Below are 24034 nucleotides of genomic sequence, written 5' to 3' on the forward strand. Positions count from 1 at the left end.
ATGACTCTGTTCACCCATGAGGACTCAAAACTCTCTCCTCCGCTGGCTTAACAGGTAACTCTCCAGAAAGTTTATCGGGTATCAAAATGCTATTTGAAATTTAATAGTATTTATCTCTATAACGGTATCTGATGAAAGTAAAACCCTTTCTCCAGATGTTAAGAACCTACCAGGTGGTTAATCCAAGTTTACCTTATCTCCTACCCCAGGCCCTGGAAATTACAGAAATGATCGGACACCCATTTTTGGGAATTGTTCAGGAAGACCTGTTGTCTAAGGCTTTTTGGCAACCTGAACAACTGAACTAAAGTAAAATATTCTGCCTGACCGTGGCTTTGTGAGACAAGACACAAACCTGTAGCAGGACCCTCCTCTCTGCCATTTACGGAATTGAGGTATGTGACTGGAAAGCCGTTGGAGGTGAACTACCCAAGAAAGCAGTGGGTTCAGGATGAGAATTTGGAAAGGGTGACAAGGGAGGGGAGAATGAACCTCAGCTGAAAAGAAAGGGGAAAAGTACCAAGAGGTGAGTTCTCTTGACTGAAGAGAAGATACGCTGAAAGCCATCAGCTTGCCCTCGGGGCCCTCAGCTCTCTGGGGAGCTCTAAGGGAAGGGTGAGCCTGGACCTACGACTCCGGACTCCTGGTCTTGGCCCTCAGGCCTGACCATTCACTCAGACTCTCGATAAGTACTTGTATTCAAAGACCTTACACGGGGACCACATCTGGGAAAACATCGCCGCACCCTCATCATAAGTCACAGGGGGAGACCCGAACTGGCCAAGCCATGACAGGAGCTGTGAGGGCGACAAAAGAGCACGGCAGGGATCGGACATCGGATCGCCAGAAGCCCTCCGCCCTCCTGGTTCATAATGCCAGGGCCCCATCGCCGCGTATCGCCGGACCCCGGTCCTGCCTCCGCCGCGCACCCTTCCCCAAGGTTGCCCGGGGTCTGGAGTCACCATCCCCGGTTCGGACCTACAGACCTCGCCGCTGCTGAGCTCTACAGGTCCCGCTCCTTCCACACAGTTCGCCGAGTCCGCGGGCCTTACTGAGCTGCGCCGGCCACCGTCCGCGAGGCCTTGGCGCGCCTGTGACGTCACTGTCATGCGCCTCTCCCGCAACAAGGGGTGTATGGGTCTCGCACGGCGGCTGCGGCTGTTGTCGCTCGCGGCTCGGTTGCTTCTGGCGCCTCGCCGGGACCTGACGGTCTGCGGTCCCATCGAGCCCCTGCCCGTGGTGCGCATCCTGCAGGCTCTACAGCGGCGGCAGGAAGAGCGGCAGAGTGGGCAGTGGAGCCCCCCGCGGCCGGTGCTGGCGCGACCTGGGCCGCTGCCACAACGACTGAGTTCACGTGCCGCAACTACTGAAGCCCACGTGCCTAGAGCCGGTGGCCCCCAACAAGAGAAGCCACCACAATGAGAAGCCGGTGCACCGCAATGAAGAGGAGCCCCCGCTCACCGCAACTAGAGAAAGCCCACGTGCAGCAACGAAGACCAACACAGTCAAAAGTAAACAAATAAATAGAATGAAAAAAGATACAATACAGTATTTTTAACCACAGTTGCCATGCTGCACATTACATCCCAGAACGTATTTGTCTTGTAACTGGAAGTTTGTATCCTCTGACCACACGCACCCATTTCCCCCCCACCTCATCCCCATAGGTTAAAATTTTAAATAGAGGAGCCCAGATAAACTTCAATGAGCAGGTGACATCTGAGCAGAGATCTGAGTTAGCCAAGTTCGTATCTAATGGAAGAGCACACAGGAGAGGTAAGGGCCGGTGCAAAGACCCTGGGGCAGGAGCTTGTCTGGTGGGTTAGAAGAACAGGAAGGAGGCCACTGTGGTTGCAGCACAGAAAGGAGAAGAGGGTAATGGAAGTCAGATACACAATGGATGGAGAGCAGTGAGCAGGTAGGACACAGTGGTCGGACCCCAAATGGCCTTGTCGGACGCTCTGCGGGCTGTGTTAGCGCTTCACGATAGGAGCCAGTGAAGGCTTTTAAGGAGAGGTGTGGCATGACGGACCACATTCCCCATGATCACGCTGACTGCTGTATGAAAAACAGACTGTGGGGGCCATGGTAGACACTGGCAGATCACCAGAAGGCTCTTCTGCCACCGATGTCAGAGATGATGGTGGCTCAGGACGGAGAGATAGCAGGGGAGGTGGCGAGAAGTGGTCACATTCTAAAAATATTTTGAAGGTAGAGCAACAGGAGTAAAACGAAGAAAATCCAAATCCCGTGGCCCAGAGATAACTGTTAATTTATTTATTCTAAGCAAACTCGGTCCCTCCTAAAAACCACAAAGCTTGCCAAGCATGCTCTTCTCAGAGGTACTACCTTTGTACTACTCAGCCCACTCCGGCATGCCCTCCCCCTCTGCCACTCTCCCAAAACTGCTCTGATTCAAGTCACCAATTACCTCGAAGTGGCTCAATCTATGAGACACTGACCTGTCCTCAATCGTGTTCTGCTAGCAGCACATGGCACGGTGAAGCCTCCCCTCTTGCTTGATCTCTCTCCTTCCTGGGTTCGTCGACCGCACACTCTCCCAGTTTTTCTCTCTACCCCTGCTTTGCAGTCTCTTTTCCTGGTTTCACCTCCTGCCCTCACATGTTGAGGTTGCTCCTCAGTCGTGGGCCCTCTTCCCTGCTAATTTCACACATCCTGCCCCACAAATTTATTCACTCCCATGGTATAAACTACTGGCCACGATCATCTCCAAAGGCATCCCAACCTCACACCAACTGCTCAAAACACATCCCCACTCGGATGTATTAAGGGCATCTCCTACTCCACGTGTAGAAGACAAAGCCTTGATCAACCTTCCTAAGCCTCGTACTCTGTCTCCAATTATTTATTCAACGGACACTGACTGAGCCCCTAAGATATGCCAAGCACTGCTAGGCACTAGAGACAGAAAGATGAGGCAGGAGGGTAAGGTTCAATAGAACAGAGGGTTATAAAAAGGGAACTTACAGATATGTGTGAAAATAAAAGTGTGCATGGTGCTATGATGGAGCACTTACGTAAGGCTGTAGGAGTCTAGCTCAGCAGCGAAGAGACTGATGGGGGTTGAGGAGGGCCTCCCTCAAAAAATAATCTCTATGGACTTTCCTGGTGGCGCAGCGGCTCAGAATCCGCCAGCCAGCACTATTTACAATAGCCAGGACATGGAAGCAACCCAAGTGTCCATTGACAGACGAATAGATAAGAAGATGTGGCACATATATACAATGGAATATTACTCAGCCTTAAAAAGAAACGAAATTGAGTTACTTGTACTGAGGTGGATAGACCTAGAGTCTGTCATACAGAGTGAAGTAAGTCAGAAAGAAAAACAAATACCGTACACTAACACACATGTATGGAATCTAAAAAAATAAAATAGTTCTGATGAAGCTAGGGGCAGGACAGGAATAAAGACGCAGACGTAGGGAATGGACTTGAGGACACGGGGAGGGGGAAGGGTAAGCTGTGATGAAGTAATAGAGTAGCACTGACGTATATACAATACCAAATGTAAAATAGCTAGGTAGTGGGAAGCAGTGGCATCGCAAAGGGAGATCAGCTCAGTGCCTTGCCACCACCTAGAGGGGTGGGATCAGGAGGGTGGAGGCAGACTCGAGAGGGAGGGGATATGGGGATATACGTATGCATAGAGCTGATTCACTCTGTTATACAGCAGAAACTAACACACCATTGTAAAGCAATTATACTCCAATAAATATGTTTAAAACAAAACAAAACAAAAACAAAAACAAGAATCCACCTGCCAATGCAGGGGACAGGGGTTTGCTCCCTGCTCCAGGAAGATCCCGCATGCCTCGGAGCAACTAAGCCCACGAACCACCGCTACTGAGCCCATGCGCCATAACTTCTGAAGCCCGCGCACATAGAGCCCGTGCTCCGCAACAAGAGAAGCCCCTGCAGTGAGAAGCCCGTGCCCCACGACGAAGGGTAGCCCCTCCTCGCCGCAACGACAGAAAGCCCACGCGCAGCAACGAAGACCCAACGCGACCAAAAATTAATTAATTAAATCTTATATTTAAAAAAAAAAACCAAAGAAAAAAATCTCTGCTGGGAATTCCCCGGTGGTCCTCTGGTTAGGACCCTGTGACTCCAGTTCAGGGGGCCTGGGTTCAATCCCTGGTTGGGGAACTAAGATCCTGAAAGCCGGCACTGCAGCCCAAATAAAAGTGAAATAAAATAAAATATATTAAAATAAAAAAAGAAAGGATCTCTGATTCAAGGTCTAAAGGGTGAGAAGGTGTTTATCAGGCCAATATGTGGGGAGAAAATTTTTCCCATTTCAGTAAGTAGCACCTCCATTTACGCAATTACACACCATTAACCCACATTCCCCACATCCAATTCATCGCTTACTCCTATTCGCCTCCAAGCCATCACTAACCTTCCAAATATGACTCTCACCTGCCTGCTTTACTCCACCTCCAAGGCCACCACTGTGCACAAAGCCAGTCTCCTAATGAGTCTCCCCAAATCTTCTCCTGCCCCCTCCTATCCATTCTCTTACAATAGCCAGTATGGTGTCTGAAAAAGGCATCTCTGCTAACACCACTTCCCTGTTTATACCCTGCAATGGCTTCCCACCAACTTTAGGATAAATCCCAAACAGATGATGGACTGGATGTTGAAAGACCAGAAGGAGGTAGGGTGTTAGGTTAGAAAGAGGTATAAAGGGTCTAGGCAAACAGCGAAAAGGGCTGAATAGAAAATAATCAGCACTTGTACAACAGTCTGGATGCAGGCAGGAGAATGCAGGAATAGCGAAGGAATACCAATAGCCAGTCACTTTTTATTTCTGCAATGCCTTTGCAGTTCCCCAAGTACTTCATTTATAACTGTGATTCTCAAACCTAACTGTGCATTAGAATCATCTGGAGAGATTTTTAAAACTACCAATGGCCAGACCTCACCCCAAGCCAATTAAATCAGAATATACACTTCACTAGGGCAGGAATTTTGTCTGTTTCATTCACTGTCCATATGAAAAGTACCTGGGACATACATGGTGCTCAGAAAATATATACTGAGTGAATAAATGAAGGAAGGAATGTACCACTATCACCTGAGATCCAAGGAGACATTCTTTTCAAAACTTAGGGAGTAACCAGGCAACGTCACTTACCATGGCAGCCCTGGGAAAAACATTACCATGTGACACTAACATTCCCAGGAGCCTACATTTGTTTCCACAATAGGTAAACCTTTCTCATTTCAAAGTACTATAATGTGAAATATGCATCTCAGTCAGAACTAGAGGTTACTCAATGTCTGCTGTGATCGGAGGAAAAGAGAAGGGCCTTACACAGTATCTAAAGCAATGACACGAAGAAACTAGGGGCCACGGGCAGAGACACACAGGCTTAGATAGGCTCCAATCTCTATGACATTCTGAGGAGATCACTTTGTAAGGGCTCGAGCACGAGAAAGCAGCCACTAACCAGCTACCCTGTCTCAAATATGTGGAGAAAGTCAATGTAAATACATACCTATGTATTATTCTTTTCTGATCATTCTTTCAGTGTATCCCTTCTGGCTTTGTGCAAAGCGATTCTTTGTTTTGTACCTGAAAAATGAGTGGCACATGTAAATGGATGAAACTTGTCAGAGCAGACATCCAAGGAGCTCTTCAGCTAACGAACGAGGAGCTCCAGGTTCTGGGAAAGAATAATAAAAGTGGTGTAGAATCACAATATCTTAGAGCATCCTTTATATGAAATCCCCTCTTTCATATCACCAGTCACTGGTCATCAGCCTATACATGAACTTTGCAGTGACAGAAAACCCAGAACTGTCTAGACAGGTCTAGGCACTTCTAGTTGCTACAGAAGTCTATATCAAATTCAGAATCTGACTCCCTGTCATGCATCAGTCCCAGTCTGCCTTCTGCAATGGTACACCCCATGGCACACCTCATCTCTTTTCCATCTGGCACATTTCCCAAACACATGAGGACAATTTTGTTCTTCCTAAAGCTCTCTTCTCCCACGTCACCCTCCTAAATCACTCCTTCCTTCCTGTGTTTATGACCTTGAGGAGCCCCCAAGGTTTTCTCATCCCAAGGCCATGACAAGCAATGGCATCAGTGTGCCTGCTACAGATTCTAGGAAAGTGGCAGGGCCACACAAGGGTCTGGCAAATGTGACTGACAACCTGATGTGAGAGTACATGTGAGAACCTCAGCCTCTCTTCAGTCCTCAGCCTCTAGCCAAGGTTTCTCCATAGCACACTATTGACATTTTGGGCCAGATAATTCTTTTGGGGTGGTGGGGAGAGCTGTCCTATGCCTTGTACGATATGTAGTAGCATCCTGGCCACTACCCACTAGATGTCTGCAGCACCGCCCCCCCCCACACACACACCCTGGATGTGACCAAGGAAAATGTCTCCAGCCATTGTCAAACGTTCTGGAGGACGGGTGATGGCAAGATCACCCTCACTCAAGAGCCACTGCTCTTTCCAATGACTCTGTTCACCCATGAGGACTCAAAACCCTCTCCTCTGCTGGCTTAGCATTCAACTCTCCAGAACGTCTATCGTGTATCAAAATGCTATTTGAAATTTGATAGTATTTATCTCTATAATGGTATCTGATGAAAGTAAAACTCTTTCGCCAGATGTTAATAACCTCCCAGGTGATTTGATTAATCCACGTTTACCTTATCTCCTACCCAAGACACTGGAAATTACAGAAATGATCGGACACCCATTTTCGGTATCCGTTCAGGAAGTACCTGTTGTCTAAGGCTTTTTGGCAACCTGAACAACTGAATTAAAGTAAAATATTCTGCCTGACCGTGACTTTGTGAGACAAGACACAAACCTGTAGCAGGACCCTCCTCTCTGCCATTTACGGAATTGAGGTATCTGACTGGAAAGCCGTTGGAGGTGAACTACCCAAGAAAGCAGTGGGTTCAGGATGAGAATTTGGAAAGGGTGACAAGGGAGGGGAGAATGAACCTCAGCTGAAAAGAAAGGGGAAAAGTACCAAGAGATGAGTTCTCTTGACTGAAGAGAAGATACGCTGAAAGCCATCAGCTTGCCCTCGGGGCCCTCAGCTCTCTGGGGAGCTCTAAGGGAAGGGTGAGCCTGGACCTATGACTCCGGACTCCTGGTCTCGGCCCCCAGGCCTGACCCATTCACTCAGACGCTCAATAAATACTTGTATTCAAAGACCTTACACGGGGCCACATCTGGGAAAACATCGCCGCACCCTCATCATAAGTCACAGGGGGAGACCCGAACTGGCCAAGCCATGATAGGAGCTGTGAGGGCGACAAAAGAGCACGGCAGGGATCGGACATCGGATCGCCAGAAGCCCTCCGCCCTCCTGGTTCGTAATGCCAGGGCCCCATCGCCGCGTATCGCCGGACCCCGGTCGTGCCTCCGTCGCGCACCCTTCCCCAAGGTTGGCCGGGGTCTGGAGTCACCATCCCCGGTTCGGACCTACACACCTCGCCGCTGGTGAGCTCTACAGGTCCCGCTCCTTCCACAGAGTTCGCCGATTCCGCGGGCCTTACTGAGCCGCGCCAGCCACCGTCCGCGAGGCCTTGGCGCGCCTGTGACGGCACTGTCTTGCGCCTCTCCCGCAGCAAGCGGAGTATGGCTATGGCACGGCGGCTGCGGCTGTTGTCGCTCGCGGCTCGGTTGCTTCTGGCGCTTTGCCGGGACCTGACGGTCCGCGGTCCCAACGAGCCGCTGCCCGTGGTGCGCATCCTGCGGGCTCTACAGCGGCAGCAGGAAGAGCGGCATAGCGGCCAGCGTAGCCCCCCCGCGGCCGATGCTGGCGCGTCCTGGGCTGATGCTGATGTCAGTGCGGCGACCCGACTTGAACCAGCCGGCTCACCTCACGCTGGGCTCTTGGAACCCGTGCCACTCTCTTCGTGGGGCTGGAGGAATCGGTGCACCCACGCGGACCATTTCTCCATCGAGTGCACGCAACATGAGGCTCCAGCGCCGCGGAATCTTTCGCCCAAGGGCAGCTGCACTGAAGTGTGTCTGGAGCTCCCGGTTCTGAGCGCGCTACAGGAGGCTGCTCCCGAAGTTGTTCAGCCCACAAACGTGCAGTCGAGTACCATTCCCCCACTTCTTCGTGGCCGCCACATTCTCTGCGCCGCAAAAACCGGCAGTGCCAAAACTCTCAGCTACATGCTACCTCTCCTTCAACGGCTGTTGGGCCAGCCAAGCCTGGACCCCTGTCGTATCCCTGCTCCTCGAGGCTTGGTTCTTGTGCCTTCTCGAGAATTAGCCGAACTGGTGCGTGCCATGGCCCAGGCCTTGGGCAGCTCCTTGGACCTCCAGGTGCGGGACTTAGGGGGAGGCCATGGCATGAGGAGGATCAGGCTGCAACTGTCCAAACAACCTCCAGCAGATATTCTGGTGGCCACTCCAGGGGTTCTGTGGAAGGCCCTGAAAACTCAACTGATCAGCCTGGAGCAGCTCTCCTTCTTGGTGTTGGATGATGCAGACATGCTGTTGGATGAAATCTTCCTGGAACTGGTGGGTTACATCTTGGAGGGGAGCCATATAGCAGAAGGCTCAGCTGACATAAAAGACCCCTTCAATCCCAAAGCTCAGTTAGTGCTGGTGGGTGCCACATTTCCCGAAGGTGGAGGCCAGCTGCTGAGTAAAGTTGCCAGCTTAGACTCTCTAACCCCCGTTACCAGTGACAAGCTCCACTGCATCATGCCTCATGTCAGACAGACATTCATGAGGCCGAAGGGAACAGAGAAGGTGACTGGGTTGTTACAGATCCTTAGGCAGCATGACAGAGCATATAGGACTGGCGCCACAGGAACTGTTCTGGTGTTCTGTAATTGCTACAGCACTGTGAACTGGCTGGGGTATATATTATGGATGACCACAAAATCCAACACTTACGACTGCAGGGACAAATGCCAGCCTCAATGAGAGCAGGCATCTTCCAGTCCTTCCAGAAGGGCTCCCGAGACATTCTTCTCTGCACAGACATCGCCTCTCAGGGCCTGGACAGCACCCAGGTGGAGCTAGTCATCAATTATGATTTCCCTCTCACCCTGCAAGACTACACCCACAGAGCAGGGAGGGTGGGCTGGGTGGGGATCGAGGTGCCAGTTACTGTCATCAGCTTTGTGACCCATCCCTGGGACGTGAGCCTGGCTCAGAAGATTGAACTGGCAGCTCGCTGGAGGAGAAGCCTTCCAGGACTGGGGTCCTCAGTGAAGAGAGCCTTTGCACCAGCAAACCTTATTGCAGCAGGCTTATATATGATGCCATAACAGGGACCTTTCCCTCTGTGCTGGATGGGTGAGCACACTTGTCAGTAGGGTGCTCTGAGCTGCCTAGTCACCTTCTGAAGACCCGGGCTGCTGTCTGGCTTCAAAAGGTAAGTTGCTGGCCAACACTTGAGGGTGAACTACTGAGCTTGGCTCTCTGTAGTCTTTCACGTGAAGAATAATGTTGATCTTGGCTCTGTATTATGTCATGGTTTCTAACAATAAGCGATGTTTCTATGGGTGCCCCTTAATAACAGTTTCCACTGGGGCAGAATTCAGTAGACCCTGAGAAGATTCACACTCCAAACTACCACACTTAGGACGAAGGCTCTTTCAATGGATGTTTTAGTTTAAATTTTGTTTCCTGCCCCCAAACATCCATTAAGCCTCCAGGAGAAGGAAAAGGGGATGTGACTAGCAATAAAGAGAAATTTTCTTCACAACAATGGCCATGGCAAGCTTAGGCACTTTTGGTGAAATCTCTCTGGGAAGTACTGGCAGAGGAATAAAAGGCAAACTGACACAGAAATATTGCTTGGTGTGCATTTCCAGGCTCTGCCTTCTTTCTCATCTCTTGGTGGCAGGTGGAGGAAGAGAAGAAAAGGTTAAACTTTTTTATAAACCAGCAGAATAAGCTTATAACATCCTCTCACTATCTCTGCATAGGTTCTAGTCTCTGCAGCATTATATAAGCTTTGCCCAAAGTAATGAACTGTTGAAAGTCAAATGTAATACTTCACCAAACAACTTAAAAATGCTTGCGCACTGGAAAGGGTTAAGTTGCAGAGAACACAGATGGACCCAGAGCAACCTTTGCCGAAAGAGAATATTGTGCTAAATGTACAGTCATAACTCTTTTCCATTTGAAGAAACAGTCAGAAGGATAAAAGAACTTGGTCAAAATCACACAAGTCAGTAGGAAAGAATCTGGTTTGTCTGTCCTCAGGGTTGTGTTCTTTAACCACCAGGCTAGCTTTCCTCAAATCTGATTCATGCATAGAATAACTATACACCTCTGCTTGCCTTGAATATTCCCTGTTTATACATATGCCTGCTGCAGTTTTTAATATTGCCCACTTTGACTCCCAAAAGCAACCGAGAATACACAATAATTTGGTCTCTCTATCCATGGACCACTGTGGTGGGACTGCCCAGGAAGTTTATTAAAAGTGCAGCTTCCTGAGCCCTACTCCAGATCTAGATAAGTTTTCTGAGGGTTGGCTCAAGAATCCAGGTACAAGGCTTTTTAAGTGGTTTGGTGGAACCCCCCAGGTGATTCTCTCACTCTCTTAAGTTAATAAACCGTTTATTCTGCCTCCCCCAGATGCCCAGCCAGGTCCTGTTAAGGTAGGAGTCCCCACACCACATCAGAGGGATGCTCCCAGCCAAGTAATCTCTGGAGCCTTGGAGATTCTGAATGGTCTCATGCTGGCCCACCTGCCGTGACAAACCTCCGCCAGAGCATTCCCCTTCACATTTACCTTCTACCACTCCAAAAGGCAGTCTGCTCCAATGAGGCCTGACTTCGTCTGTCCTAACGGGCACCCACTGATTCAAGCAGTTTAGGGACAGAAGGTGCTGTGGTTCTCAACCAGGGTGGCCCAACCTCTAAAAGGGTAGTCCAAGCAGTCTCTACCTCCTGGGCACATCCCCTCTGCAACAGCCCCAGTAAACGAAGGTCCCATCTTTGCTTTCTCAAGGTCGGCAAGAGGGAGTCCCCTCCTAAAGAAGGTTCTCTCTCATTGCCACACTATCAAAAGCTGCCCCAAATGTGGTTCCTTCCTGTGGGCCTGATCAGGCTAAGGGCAGAATTGTCTCTTTCCTTCTCTGAGTCGGACCAAGTTGTCTTACTAACCCCTCTTCACAGTGTTGACCATGATTTTCACAGGGGCTGCTGCTGAGCCTTTATCTCATCCTTTCATGGTGGAGAGAGAGAGGATTATAATGATTTTTACTTCTAGGGGAGAGGGGAGTGTAATGATTATGTTGTCATTTTGTATTATGTCCTTTTGTCATGAATTTGTTTTGAATTTCATATTAAAATGGACCCACCATTCCCACTTTGTGAGGTCATTCAGCACCCTCATTTTGCACCTTTAACATCTCTCTCAGTATCACTTGGAAATGTTTGAAACGGCATGAGCTCGTCCTCACATTCCTATCAGCTGTAAATCCGGAGCCCCGACACGAACATAACCATTGAGCAGAACCCCTCTCCACTAGCTGTGTAACACTGGGTAGGCTCCTTAACATCTTGGTTTTTCTAAGCCCTCAGGTGTAAAAATGTGAGGGTTCTATGAATTTATATTTGGGGCAGGACAAGGTCGAGAAGAGTGTGTCTTTGCTTGTATTCTTCCAAACTGGAATGTCTTCCCTCTCTTCCCCATGGATCCAGATCTCACTTGTCCTTCAGGCCCACTGCCAAGGAGCCTTCCCTGATTCCCCAGTCCACACAATTCTCTGCCTCTTAGGGTCAGTGCCATACAACCTAGCTGTCTCTTAACGTTAATCTTGCCTCTCAAGCCAATTTCAGAATGTGGGTCTCTCTTGCTCTCCTGGGGCCCCTGGGGCTGTACCAGCCCACCTGCACGCCCCATGTGGGGTGTCTACTAGACTAGGGCATGGGTGGGGAAGCCCAGGTGTGAGGGGCCAGGCAGAGTACCTCTGCCTCCACCCTGCTCTCCTCCACAAAACTGCCCCTCCTCCTGAAGCCTGACCCGCAAGTCACAGGTTCCTTATTATGACCTCACTGGGTAGTGATGACCTCACAGGCCTTCTCACAGTTTCCATGGCAGTGTAACTATAGAAACGTGCTGCCCTCAGAGAAACTTCCCTACCAGTTCTCCACCCGATACCAATCTCTTTGGTTGTCTGAGAGAGAGTGTCTGACCGGATCGTCTATATTTACTCAAACCTGTGCTCTGTTCCCTGGCTGGGCAGTGCAGCAGGTACACCAAGACCGGGCATCTGTAGAAGAGGCATGGTGTACACACAACCTCACCTGGCTGCCACATGTTCCTGTGGGGCTTGCCCACTACGTAAACCTCAGCACTTTCCCAGCTGTAAGTAATACCAGTGACCTGGGACACCTTCAGGGTCCCACAGTGCTCACTGCTGAGGACAAGTGAAAGGTCATCCCTGAACTAGTGTGCAGGAAGCTTCTGATCTTTATAAATGTTGCCTTCTGCTTTGGGCTACAGGATGCTTCCATTCAGACCCTTTCCTGGTTGGCCTCTTAGCAAAAGGCAAGTGCATTTTTGTTGGCAGATGGTAAACGGAGCAGTTTGAGGAAGAGGGCCACTCTTGAACCGCACCTTCAAACCCAGGCACCTCTGTGCTGTCATGTACACATCTATATCGGTCCCCTCAGACACATCCCATACTGAGCTGCTGAGTACTAGGGGAGAGGGTGGTGCCATATTCATGGGAAGACCAGAAGAACCAAGGGGGGTGATGAAGTGCTAGTGAGACTGGAGGGCTGAGCAGATGGTGTCCCAGGAGGCTGGGTGCATGTGAGCCTACACTTGGTACCCAGAACCCGGTTCTGAGTCTCTTGATCACTCTGCCTCAATATTTGGCCTTGTTCTAATCTAGATAAAAGTATCAGAGGGCTAGAGTTCAGTGTGGTTGTAACAGGCATTATAAATGGGGCCCAAGAGGGGTTGCCAAAGTGGGAGGGGTCCTTAACCAATTTATATTAGATTATCTTTTTCCAAAACTTGAAAGACGTTTCCATTAAAGCCTCAGAAGTGACACACTGCAAGAAATGTTTTCTCTGTTGTGGAAGGGAGAGATGGAGAGGATCATGATTGCAATTTCTTTCGGGTTCTACTGTTTTCCCTGGCAACGGTGAAGAGACTACCTCACCTGATGCAGCCGTAGGCTCTAGGAATTGCTTTTACAGCCAGTGTCCCTTCTCTAGGGACTCATAGAGGTGATGGGCCAAGTCTGTGTTTTGGATGTCAAGTAGATTAAAGGTCTTCAGCCAGAAACTGGGAGAGACATGAGAGAGGGAAATTCTGGCAGGAGACTGTGTACAGCAGAAGTGACTGATCAGTTCTGATTTTCTTTGCAGCAGCTGTGGCTCCCATTTCTCCTCCTAAACCTGGTCACTACCATGTCCTCAACCGAGGGTGTGGAGAAACGCAGTTGGGCCGGCATGGGGAGACATACTGCCTGGTTGGTGGCTACCGGGCCTACGGGGATGCTCCTTTGGCCATGCCAGCAAAGGCGGAAGCCGAGAAGCCAGTCCCCAGATGTGCTCCCGAGAGAAAGCAAGCTCCGGAAGAGTCGGACGAAGATCTCGGTTGCTCCAGACCCAAAATCCGGCGATTGTAGCATGGTGCCAGGAGGCGGACTCCACAGAATCTTGCTGGCTGAACCATTCTGAAGACAGGGCAATGGTTTAACTGCCTAAGACAGCGAATGCCTCTTCCTGCAGTGACCCCTCCCGCCCCGCCCCCCCACTGCCCACTACCACAGATTAGAACCTGCGTCGTTCTGTCTGAGCCTTCCTCAGCCAGGAGCCTCCCTGCACACTAAATGGCCATAAGCCAGGAGCCTCAGAAAGTGAGGTTTGAAATGAGAGCCTGCCCTGAACATCCCAGGGCGGAAGCTGGCCTGGAAGAAAACCTGGCATTCCTCTGCTCAATCCTCACGGGCCCCTTTGTGAGCTGAAGAAAGTGAAGTCTGCACTCTGCGAGCCGAGGAGGATGCAGGAGCAGAGACAGGGTGCAGAGAAGCCTTAGCAGTCTACCACATGGGCTCCTGCCCTGAGCCATTGTCAGCGGCCACCACCACAAACCAGTGGGGAGCTGGGCTTTTTGAAACTGAAAGCAGCAATCTGTGGCTTCCCAAAGAGCCTCCTGCCTGGGGTCTCAGGAGGCAGGATAGAGAGGCCCAGGAAGCCCTGCTCCCTGAAGCAAGAACAGGATGGAGAGTCAAGCAGCACGCACCCTGTCCCGAGGTTCACATGCTCCTTTATTGCCAGGCCTTTCCGTCCCCAGTGGCGTCCCTTACTGCTCAATAAAATGCTTTTCTGTAACAGATTTCTAGGGTCGCCAGTGCTCAGACTTAGGTCACTACCCCTGTGCTAGGCACCCTGCCACCTGGGAAAGGTTCCAAAGGTGGAACAGCTCCAGGGGGTGCCAGGGATCAGAGCAAAAACTTGAGAGGCTGGGGATGCAGGAGTTTGGGTACAGTCCCTAAATCATCTCAGTGGTTGAGCTGCTGTGAGAAGGCACATCCCCAGTGTGCGTGTGTGTGTGTGTGTGTGTTGGGGGGAGGGGGTCCCTAGAGGAGGCAGCTAGCGGGAGGGCCTGAGGCTGGAAATGGGGAATGGCGTGCGGCCTCTGAGCAAGCACAGGCACTTAGCCCTTGAGGTTTCTGGGAAAGCTAGAGCCACAAGGGCCACAAGATAAGGCAAGTGTAGCAGCAGAACCCAGGTGCCAGGTCTTTCTTCAGAACCTACACTTCTCCACGAGGCCGGGCCTTCCACGCTGAGGTAGGAGGGATCCTGGCCAGAAGGTCAGCCAGCAGCTCTGGGACGAAGGTTGCTGCGGTGGGGGCTCTTCTGCCATGGAAGCGACTTCATTTCCTTCCACACAAATAGCCTACTGACTGAGTTCCTGCTCTGTTGAGTAAAAGGGTCGTTGACTCTCCCCAGAAGGTTGTTCAGTTCACATCCCAAAAGTCCCTCTATTCAGGCCCTGGGGAGGTGTAGCAGCTCCTGAGGGCGCTCTCCTGAGGCTGGCTGACAGAAGTGGGGGAGGTTCCTGATAGTTCCCAGGTGCTGGTTCAAGTCCCCAGAGAATGGTCATGCAGGTTGAGGAGTCAAGTAGGAGGAGAGAGAAGGTTGCGGGCAGAGGGCCCCTTCCTGAATCCAGAGCTCACATGGTTACCCCCCCCATTTCCAGAAACTATCTCTTCCCCCACACCAGCCCCCATGGCCCAGTACCGGGAAACCGGGAGCCCAGAGCACTTGTGGCCACAGAGACCCTCACACGCAGCCCTCAGGGTGGGCGGGGCCGGCTGCGGGCAGATGGGGATGAGGTGTGCTCCCGGGAGGCCACGGGCTGCAGGTGGCCCTCTGAGAGAAGCACCCCAGCTTGGACAGGAAGGTTAGAGGCGGGGGAGAGCAACCTAGGGCGCCCCCTCGGAGCAGTGGGTGTGGGAAGAGGGGCGGGGGTGGAGGGAACCCGCGATGGGAGGCGAGTGGGCTCTCAGCAGAGGCCAGCTTAGCCCGCGGGAGCTGCCTCTGAGCAGGGGGCGGGAGGGCAGTGCCGCCCTGTGGCTGCCGGGCTTCCCGGATCGCGGCTCTCCGCACACGGGTCGCAGGGTCCTGTGACTCTGTATCCCCTCCCTCACCCCGCCCCCCTCGCGAGGCCGTGCCGCTGGGTGGCCTGTGTCGACGGGCAGAACCCCATTGCCCGCCCCTCTCAGACCCACCTCTGCCCGCCTGCCTTGCCCTGCGCAGCTTGCGGCCCGGGGGCCTCGAAGGTCCCCGTGCACGCAGCCAGCGGCCTCTGCTGTGCCTGCTGCTCCTACTGGGTCTGCTGCTGTGATCGGTAACCCTCGTGCAGACCACGCTGTGCACCTCCAGCACCCCAAGTCCGTGGGAGCGCACGCGGGCCCTGATGCGGGACTTCCCGCTTGTGGAAGGGTGGCTGCAGTGTGTGCGGGCTGCTGGGGGCCGGTGGGGGCCTAGCCTGTCCCTGGGCAGGGGAGGAGGTCCGGAGCATGTAGCGCTAGTGGGGAGGCTCCCTCACACCACCCCTGGATGTCCTCTCCATCATCTATGGATGCCCTTCCCCTTCTCTGTCATCCCCTCCCTGGTGGGAAACCCTCAGCCCAGGCCTCAGCTGCTCCTAGTATAGTCTGTGTGACAGTGTGAGGTGGGGGACCCCAAGGCTGGCCCAGGCCAGGCAATGTGTCCTGCCCGATCCCAAGACCTAAGGAGCCCACCCATTTGCCTTGACCTCCCTCCAGCCACAACAACATGCCCCTGGTCCTGAGGCAGTTTTACCACAATGGGCTATAGCATGTTAATCTGCGCAATTTCAGCCATGGCTAGACCAGCTTGGACAGGTTGAAAGATGGTCTCGTGGGTGGCCAGGTACCAAAGGGACACACAAGGTGCCACCATGGCTGCTGGGGAATGTGGGGCAGTTTGGGGGCCACAGAGACCACAGGTTAGTCACATTGGAACGAAGTTACCATAGTGACCTAGAAAGTGCCATGCCATGGATGCTGGGGGCTACAGGGGTCACAGTGAGCCAACCTGATGGGCTTCCAAGTACCACAGAAAAAGCAATGCATTACATGTGACTTCTGGGCACAGTAAGTGCTGTGCCAGCTGAGGAGGCTATGAGAAGCCCAAGGAGTTCCAAAGCCCAAACTAAGCCCTGGCCTTCCCTCAGTCCTGGTCAGCCTACGTCCCATGCCAGACCCACGAACGGGATGCTGTGCGCCTCACCCTGGAACAAATTGACCTCATCCGCCTCTTGTGTGCCTCCTATTCTGAGCTGGAGCTTGTGACCTCAGTTAAAGGTAGACGGGGGACTTCCCTGGTAGTCTAGAGGTTAAGACTCCACGCTTCCACTGCAGGGGGGTCGGGTTTGATCCCCGGTGGGGGAACTAAGAGCCCTCATGCTGCGTGGCACGGCCAAAAAAAAAGGTAAACAGACTGGTGGTAGTGGGTGTTAGGGACTTCAGTAAGCTACCCCTGCCTCTGAAAATGATCATCTGACCTACGTGCCCCCAGCTCTCAACAATACCCGGAAGTTGGCTTGCCTTACTGGTGTGGAGGGCGGCCACTCACTGGACAGTAGCCTCTCCATCTTGTGTACCTTCTATGCGCTGGATGTGCGCTACGTGACACTCACCCACACCTGCTACATGCCCTGGTGAGCACCTGAATATATTCAGGAAAAAACGCATTCGTCCTTTTTGGCCAACCAAACAAGCGGGCAATGCAAATCAACACTGCAAAGAAGTCTCACTAGGCATCGGTCAAAAGGGCCATGCTGAAAAAGTGTAAAAACCAGAAATGCAGGGCAAGTCAAGGAGAAAAGGGAGCTTTTTTACGCTGATGGGCGTGATATAAATTGCCAACGGCCACTCTCGAAAATTGTATGGTGTTTCCTAAAACATCTAAAAAACAGAGCTACAGAGCACAGGGCACTTCCACTCATGGGCTTATATCTTGAGAAAACCAAAAATCGACAGGACACAGGCACCCCAAATTTTAGGGCTGCTGTGTTCACAAAATCCTCGACTCGGGTACACCTTAAGTATCTCATGAAAGAGAAAAATGGATAAACAAGTTGTAGTACTTATGTACAATGGAATATCACTCAGCCATGAAATCAATGCCCTAAGGCTAGTAGCAGCATAATGAGTGGATTTAGGTACGATGATTCTAAGAGAAATACGTCACACAGATAAAGAAACTTATCATAAGATATCAGTTATAGACGGAATGTAAAAATCGCTACATGAACTAAATTACAAAACAGAACAGAGTCACACATTTAGAAAACACACTTATGGCTGCTTAAGGGGAAAGGTGAGGTGGAGTGATGCATAAAACAATAGTTTGAAATTAGCACAGATACCGTTCCATCAACCAAATATGTAATAGAAAAGACCTACTCATTGCTCAGTGAACTGGACTCAACACACCTTATTCACCACAGAAGAATATATCCACGTAGTAAGAATCTTAAAAAGTATTTATTGATATTTCTCGGTAAGTGAATATAGTGGGTGTAAAGGGGCACAAACACAGCATTGAAAATCAGCTAAATCCCATTATAAATACAAATTACAAAAAAAAGCAAAGATAGTGAAAGAGAGAGAAATTCTTACAAAATTCGTTCAGTGGCTGTGATGCAACCTGGATTGACCACATCTAGACCCACAGCTGGAAGAGACATAAGGCTGGAAACTCTTGGGGGTGACAGGATTGGTGAGGTTGTGTGAGCAAATGCAGACCCTTTAAAGTAATACTGCGTGCTACCCATTCCATGGGTCAGAAATCTCCAGGTTCAAGGGAATCTTCCTACAGCTAAAACATGCATGGGAAACCCAGAGGATGGTACACCATATGATCGGGAAACGTTTCTAAAACGCACCTCATTTTTCATCTCGTGGTGCTCGGGTTCGCCATTCCAGCTGCTTTACCAACAAGCTCCCCACTTGGAGAATCAGCACCTTTAACCTCCTGTTTCGTACAGTTTGCAATTTGTCCAGAGGTTGAATGGGTAGAGGGGGAACCAATGAGAGGTCAGCTCTAGGTGTTTGGACAGACACATGTCACTCTAATTTCCAATCAGGAAGAAGAATTAACCAAAGGCTCTGCCTGCCCCCCGGAACCAAAATAGGGCCTGAAGCAGTCCTGCGGTTTGGAGGCCAGCTCCTAAAAAGGCGAGTTGAAAAATGGATCTCAGAGGCACTAAAATTCACAAACCTGCAGGATAATAAATGATAACTTTCGTACCTTATTGAGGTAAGGCAACGAAGAGGATTTGAAAACAAGGCAGAATTGCAGGAAACCGTTTTCAAGAGGTAGATCGGAGTCGCCTTTAAAGCACATGAAAAGCGGCAGAACTTCGACAATGATGCAGTTGGCCAAAAAGGGCGTACGTTTTTTTTTTCCTGAATATATTCAGGAAAAAACGCGTAGGCCCTTTTTGGCCAACCAAGCAAGTGGGCAATGCAAATCAGCACTACAAAGAAGTCTCACTTCGCATCGTTCAAAAGGGGTTTTACCATGTTTGAAATTCCAATATTTTAGCCTGACACGTTTTTGGATTTTAGAAAAAAAAAATATTTTAAATGAGACAAAATATCTTTTTTATGACCCAAAAAGACAGCAATAGTTTTATATTTTTATCTATTTCACTTGCACACAAAAGTCTCATGGGGTTATGTAAAGCAGTCCTGTTGGATGCTGTGCATGGTGCAAATATGGATTAAAGCTTTGGAATCTTAAGCTTCACTCACCTGAAACTTTTAAATTAGGATGCAAGCAATCCTTTCCAACATTTGAACAGAGAAAGACACTGTTTTTATTTTATTTGTCAGGTAATTAATCTGTCTTTTGCCCCAAGGAGAGAAACACCTGGCACTTCTATCAATGTGTTGTACAAAAATCTTTGAACACAGAGTGCAAGCAGAGGCTGATACAAGATGTGAAAGAAAAAAAAAAGAGAGAGAGAGACCCCTGTGGCATTTTCTCCTAACTTATTGCAATCTCCCATTTAAAATGTGGGAATAATCAATCTTCTGAGGAAAAAGGCCCAAGGAAGCTTTTTGCTTTTGTGGAATAATGCAATGCCTAAAGATTTCATGAGGCAAGAAGAATTAATGAAAATGACCATGAGAAATCAAGAAAAGTCAGATCCATGGATGAAGTGATGTTTACCTCTGTGAATCAATAAGAAGTAGGAGCAAATGAAAAGAGAGCTGAATACAACATTTTCTGAATAAATGTAACCTTGCAGCTGTCATAGACAAATTAATGCTCACTATAATACAACATATTTAATTCAGAAAGTTAACTTAAATTTAAAGCTTCACAATTAGATTTATTGAAGAAACGAAAACATATTTGTGGTTTAGAATATATAATGTGTTCTGCAACAGATAAGAAGATTACATAAATAAATAGAAATAAGACTAAATAGAGGAAAATAACAAATTAGATGTTATTAACATTAAAAACTGACACTCATCTAAAGAAAGAGGAGAGACAGAAAGAGAGAAGAACTTATATCAAGTATATATTTAAAACTCCTAAATAAGAAGTCTTCAGATGTTAAAAAAAAAAGTCTTCAATAAGAAGATAATGTAATAGCAAAGATGAGAAAAATATACCAAAAGATATTTCAAGAAAGAGAGTACAGAACGTTAATTAAACATATCAAAAGATGCTTGGCTTCTTAGTAGTCAATTAAATGCAAAAAAGTCATACCTGGAATTATCACTCACCAACCAGAAAGTTCAAATGAAAATGACAGGTATTATCAAGTTTGACAAGAATGTGTGTAATCCTTGAATCTCATTCACTGCTGCTGAGGATGAAAAATCATACAAATGTTTTGAAAATATTTAGAAATATCTAAAAAGATAAACAGATGAAAGCTATGAGTCAAAAATTTTACTACTACATGTATATTGAACAATAATTTATACACATACCACCAAAGCTCAAGTTCTAGTATGTATATACCAGTGCAATTCTCAATAGACCCAAACTGAAAATCACTCATATTGTAATACATTTTGGAAAAAATTAATTAATAGTTAAATATTTACACTATGGAATCCTATGCAACAGTGTCAGTGCATGACAACAACAATAGGCAACCATAAAGGCATATTCATAAACAACATAAAATTAAAAAGCCCAATCCAAAAGTGATTTTACTGTGCCATTACATTTATATAAAATACAAAATACAGGTAAAGTGATCTTTTTGTTAGATACCAGAACAATATTAAACCTTAAGGGGAGTCACTAGAATTGGACAAGGGGGGCTCTGAGTATCTGGCAATTTTCTGTGTTTGTATCTAGAAGCTATGTATAGAGTGTATGCAGATTCTGAATTTTCTGAAATTTGTCATTTCCTTACAAACCATGCATATTTTTAGTTGTTTTTTATACATAACAAAAAGTAAAAATGATAGACTAGGGAAGGTAATTATATTAGCACTTTAATATCCATGCTTTTCAAGGTGGAAGTGAAAGGTATTAAATACTTGACACTGTGATTACTTCTTAAAAGTAAGGTGAAAATTTCAGATTAATAAATAAGACATACTTCTTCATATATCATCCTCAAAGAGGAGGGGTAGAAAGGAGTATTATTTTTTTTTAATTTAATATAGAACAGTTAAGATAGAAAATAATGAAAACAGACTAGGTTTAAAAAAGAGCACACTGGACTTCCCTGGTAGCTCAGTGGGTAAGAATTTGCCTGCCAATGCAGGGGACAGGGGTTCAATCCCTGGTCTGGGAAGATCCCACAGGCTGTAGAGCAACTAAGCCCGTGTGCCATGACTACTTGGCCTGCGTTCTAGAACCTGCAAGCAACAACTACTGAGCCTGCGTGACACAACTACTGAAGTCCATTCACCTAGAGCCCATACTCCACAAGAAGAGAAACCACAGCAAGGAGAAACCCATGCACCACAATGATGAGTAGCCCCTGCTCGACACAACTAGAGAAACCCTGTGCAGCATCGAAGACCCAACACAACCATAAATAAATAAAATTAAGTATTGTGACTTGTGAGATGACTCACTCATGTGGCTGTAAGTAAGAGGCCTCAGCTCCTTGCCACATGAATCTCTCCTTAGGGCTGCTTGAGTGTCCTCATGACATGGCAGCTGGCTTACCACAGGAAGACTGATCTAGCAGAAACCAAAGCAGAAGCTCCAATATCTTTTATACCTCTGGAAGCTGCACTTTGTCATTTCTGCAATGTCTTATTAATTAAAACATCAGCCCTTTTCAACTGTGAGGAGGCACACAGGTGCATGATGACTGGGAGATAATTAGGGTATGATTAGGGCCTTCTTGGAGGCTGGCTACCAAGGTGGCTGACTCACCGAACACTGAATTTTGTTTTCTTCACTGATGGAGAGAAAATGGTGAGTGAATCTCATTGGTGTTCTTTGAGATGTACCAAAGGTAGCTCTTGCTCTCACCCCCAGCTGTGTGGCTGAGAGGGTCTTGGTGCTCCAGCCGGGTATCAGGCCTGTGCCTCTGAGTTGGGAGAGCAGAGTTCAGAATATTGGTCTACCAGAGACCTTGGGCACCTTGTAATATCAAAATGGCAAAAGCCTCCCAGAGATATCCGTCTCAATGCTAAGACCCAGCTCCACTCAAAGACCAGTAAGATCCCGTGATGGACATCCAAAGCCAAACAACTAGCAAGACAGGAAGGCAGGCCCACCAATTATCAGAGAGGCTGCCTAAAATCATAATAGGTCACAGACACCCCAAAACACAACACCGGATGCGGACCTGCCCAACAGAAAGACAAGATCCAGACAAACCCACCAGAACACAGGCACCAGTCCTCTCCACCAGAAAGCATACACAACCCACTGAACCAACCTTAGCCACTGGGGGCAGACACCAAAAACAACGGGAACTACGAACCTGCAGCCTGCGTAAAGGAGACCCCAAACACCGTCCACAAAGCCAAATGAGAAGACAGAGAAACACAGAGCAGATGAAGGAACAAGGTAAAAACCCACCAGACCAAACAAATGTAGAGGAAATAGGCAGTCTACCTGAAAGATAATTCAGAGTAATGATACTAAATATGATCCCAAATCTTGGAACTGGAATGGAGAATATACAAGACATGTTTAACAAGGACCTAGAAGAACTAAAGAGCAAACAAACAATGATGAACAACACAGTAAATGGAATTAAAAATTTTCTAGAAGGAAACAATAGCAGAATAACTGAGGCAGAAGAATGGATAAATGACCTGGAAGATAAAACAGTGGAAATAACTACCACAGAGGAGAATAAAGAAAAAAGAATGAAAAGAATTGAGGACAATCTGAGACACCTCTGGGACAATGTTAAACACACCAACATTCGAATATAGGGGTCACAGAAGTAGAACAGAAAAAGAAAGAGACAGAGAAAATATTTGAAGAGATTATAGTTGAAAACTTCCCTAATATGTGAAAGGAAATCATTAATCAAGTCCAGGAAGTGCAGAGAGTCCCATACAAGATACACCCAAGGAGAAACATGCCAAAACATATATTAATCAAACTATCAAAAATTAAATGCAAAGAAATAATATTAAAAGCAGCAAGGGAAAAACAACAAAAAACATACAAGGGAATCCCCATAAGGTTAACAGCTGATCTTTCAGAAGAAACTCTGCAAGCCAGAAGGGACAGGCAGTACATATTTAAAGTGAAGAAAGGGGAGAAGCTACAACCAAGATTACTCTACCCAGCAAGGATCTCATTCAGATTCGACAGAGAAATTAAAACCTTTACAGACAAGCAAAATCTAAGAGAATGCAGCACCACCAAACCAGCTTTACAACAAATGCTAAAGGAACTTCTCTAGGCAGGAAACACAAGAGAAGAAAAAGACGTACAATAACAAACCCAAAACAATTAAGAAAATGGTAATAAGAACATACATATCAATAATTACCTTAAATGTAAATGGATTAAATGCTCCAACCAAAAGACATAGACTGGCTGAATGGATCTGAAAACACGACCGGTATATATGCGGTCTACAAGAGACCCACTTCAGACCTAGGGACACATACAGACTGAAAGTGAGGGGATGGAATAAAATATTCCATGCAAATGGAAATCAGAAGAAAGCTAGAGTAGCAATTTTCATATCAGAAAAAAGAGACTTTAAAATAAAGACTATTACAGGAGACAAAGAAGGACACTACATAATCATCAAGGGATCAACCTAAGAAGAAGACATAACAATTGTACATATTTATGCACCCAATATAGGAGCACCTCCATACATAAGGAAAAGGCTAACAGCCATAAAAGGGGAAATCGAAAGTAACACAATCGTAGTAGGGGACTTTAACACCCCTCTTTCACCAATGAACAGATCATCCAAAATGAAAATAAATAAGGAAACACAAGCTTTAAATGATACATTAAACAAGATGGACTTAATTGATATTTATAGGACATTCCATCCAAAAACAACAGAATACACTCT

At 48.0% G+C, this 24034-nt stretch overlaps 1 long non-coding RNA gene and 1 pseudogene across 5 annotated transcripts in view; one reads left to right on the forward strand and one right to left on the reverse strand.

Annotated features, from left to right (window-relative positions):
* LOC132479036 (uncharacterized) overlaps positions 1 to 24034 on the reverse strand; it is a 64425-nt gene that overhangs the window by 10485 nt on the left and 29906 nt on the right. For all 5 annotated transcript variants that reach the window (XR_009530443.1, XR_009530446.1, XR_009530442.1 and 2 more), the window contains one exon: positions 5526 to 5602. This is a non-coding gene — a long non-coding RNA (uncharacterized LOC132479036). The remainder of the gene's footprint in view (positions 1 to 5525; positions 5603 to 24034) is intronic.
* Positions 1135 to 14351, forward strand: LOC132479035 (probable ATP-dependent RNA helicase DDX28; annotated as a pseudogene).

Source organism: Mesoplodon densirostris, chromosome 18, assembly GCF_025265405.1.
Source record: "Mesoplodon densirostris isolate mMesDen1 chromosome 18, mMesDen1 primary haplotype, whole genome shotgun sequence".
Lineage (NCBI taxonomy): Eukaryota > Metazoa > Chordata > Mammalia > Artiodactyla > Ziphiidae > Mesoplodon > Mesoplodon densirostris.